Genomic DNA, 2,872 nt, shown 5'->3' on the forward strand with positions numbered 1-2,872 from the left:
ATGATTGTTTATCTTGATTGAGCATTCCGATTGTGGCGTTTTTTTTCCGTGCTTCATAGCTATATTTGTTTAGGACATTGATATGCTGATTATGTTGACTGATCATCTTACCTTGCTTAGCATTGTGACCCTGATTTTGCCATGTTTGTTCTGATCACCTCATATGTATAGACTCGCCATTGTATATCATTTGATTTGACATGATTGATTCTCTCGATTATATATTATCTTGATTATCATGGAGCATGCTATCATTGCCCGACATTCTTCTCGATTAGCTTGTGTGTAGATTTGGATGATATATACCTGTTTTGCATGACTGTCTGTGCATGACTTCTCTCATCCCGTGTGATTGCATGAGTTGCTTGTCTATGTGGGACACACACTTATCTCCTTATCTCCAAGTCCCTAGTTTTTGTCGACCTTGTTTTTTGGGGTCTCGTATTTGATATGAGGCTTGTTGTTTTGTTTGCTCTTCGACCGAGCTAGTGACAAGGAGGAGGGTCTAGCGATGGGCTATATCTATGTTTGGGAGCGTTCTGGAGGTGGTCGACATATTGATGCTGATTGGAGTCCGAACTTTGAAGACTTGTATAGCCCAGAGCTAGATTTTAGGATATTTGTGTGGTCAGTGTGTTTTCTTTTAGTTTCATAGGGTTTTCGGATGTACCCACACCACTCACTGTGCACTTTAGTCGATTACTGAGTGCTGAGAGTTGTGAGAGCTTTCACCATAGGAAACCCCTTGGAATGTCGAGACAGTGCATGTGTGGAGGTGATGACCACCTTACATGGAAGCGTCCCGTCTCTTTGGAGGCGTGTAGAGGGTTGCGTACCGTCGGAGGGTATGATCGCTTCTGCTAGGGATCTTTTAAAGTCCACCCATCTTATTTTAGGGCCACCTTGACCTGTAGGATGAGCTTACATCCTTTGATCAAGACTTCCTTCCTTACACGTGGGTGCATCTGAGGGCCTTCAAAGCCTCTTTAGTTACAGTTCGGATCCAGTGCTTCCTCATTTGGTCTCCAGTTGAGAGTGCTTAGAGATCAGTGCGAGTTTGAGTATCAGTTGGACCACCCTTTATTGTATGGTTTTGGTTTCTTCTTGTCGCTCATTGAGTTTAGCACACTTTCTTCCTAAGACTTTAAATAGTCTTCTTTTCTTAGGCTGACACATTCTTTCAGTTTGTTGTCACTTTCTACTTGATGTTTTGGGATATGTCCATTGATTATGCTCACTTTTTTATATTCTTCACCTATCATGGGCTTGATACTTCATTCTTTGGTTGACTCGCCTGATTCTATTTTCAACCAGATTTTCATTACATAAAGGTGAAAGGCAGGTTTTCACATTCACACCATTTTTGAGATGTTCGCCTTTACCACCTAATCATTTTTCTTTATTGAGTTTGGGTTGAAAGTGAATCAGAGATATTTTGTTATAGATGGAGTATCGATCTTATGACAGTGTTGTTTTTTCACACCTCATTTATTTTTTGGATCGTTGATAGAAATTCTTTAGTCACATTTGTAGCCATCTCACAGTGGACACCTTTATGACCTTAGAGTTTCTGTCATATTTCCAATTTTAGATTGCCATCACAGGACCATATATCAAATGATGTGTTGTACTTTTGACTTGGGACGTCTATTCATTTGCACGTCATGATCACTCTAGCCTGACCTATCATGGAAGATATTGAGTCTATTGACTTAGGATTAGGAGATCGACCTAGGGAGTTCGAGACTGTGACCTATTTCACCTTCTGATCAGAGCAGTACCATATCTACATACATATATTGACTTTGTAGGCTTGATGACCTACCCATTTTGAGCCTGACATGACATCTCCCCTTGGTACCATTATCATCCTTATTCGATTTTGTATACTATAGTACCATTGCCTATTCTTTCCATCATTTCCTTGATCTGACTGGGTAGTGTCTGAGATGGTTTGACTTGAGATGAACTCTACATGATGATAGATGGATCACGATGAGAGAGTGGTTTGATTGTTTGATGATATTGCTGAGGCAGAGGGATTGTCATGGAGCATCCAGATTTCAGTCATTGCACGTGACTTTAGAGAGTCGGGATGACTAGAGATGGTGATTTTATGAGATGATGGTGAGTGGCATGTGATGGTAGAGTGAGTCGATTTTCAGATGACATTGATGATCATCACAGAGCATCAGTGGGAGCCTTCACACGTTTTCAGAGAGGTTGTCATGATTGTGTTTGATGGATGCCAGTCTCTAGTATTAGCCATGTGAGATCTTGAAAGTACGATGTTCGAGGTTGTGGTCAAAGGATGGGTGGCCATCATTTCATGAGCCCATTGCCCTATGACCCTTACATACAGAGTTACCCGTAGCTAGCCCTTTGAGCCTCACAAGAGCAGCATAGCCTTTTCTTTCATCATCTCATTTACCTATTACACCAGGTTGGGGACCCTATAGTGCTTGCATGCTTTGATTGGATATGTCATGAGTCCAGACCTGGCATACATACTCAGGCATCATTCCTTACTCTTCATTGTGATTTTTCCTCTTTGAGATCATCTCATCACTTTTTTCAGTATCACATATCACCATTTGTGATATTCGTTCCATCTTTTCTCTCATCATTGATTACTCGACATTATCTTGTTTCACCTTGAGTGGTGGTTTTTCACACGTCACTACATGGAGGATTGTCACATTCTTTCCTATCATTCACCCCATGGGCAGTGGTTCAGAGATGTTATTTTGAGAGGTTGTTTTGTTGGTGAGGATTCATGTTACATTCGTATGTGGAGAGGGTTTGATCATTTGGGTATGTATTTTCATGGGAGTTCATTCATTATTGATCAGAGTATGCGTAAAAAAAAAAA

The sequence above is a fragment of the Vitis riparia genome, chromosome 5 (assembly GCF_004353265.1).
Source record: "Vitis riparia cultivar Riparia Gloire de Montpellier isolate 1030 chromosome 5, EGFV_Vit.rip_1.0, whole genome shotgun sequence".
Classification (NCBI taxonomy): Eukaryota; Viridiplantae; Streptophyta; class Magnoliopsida; order Vitales; family Vitaceae; genus Vitis; species Vitis riparia.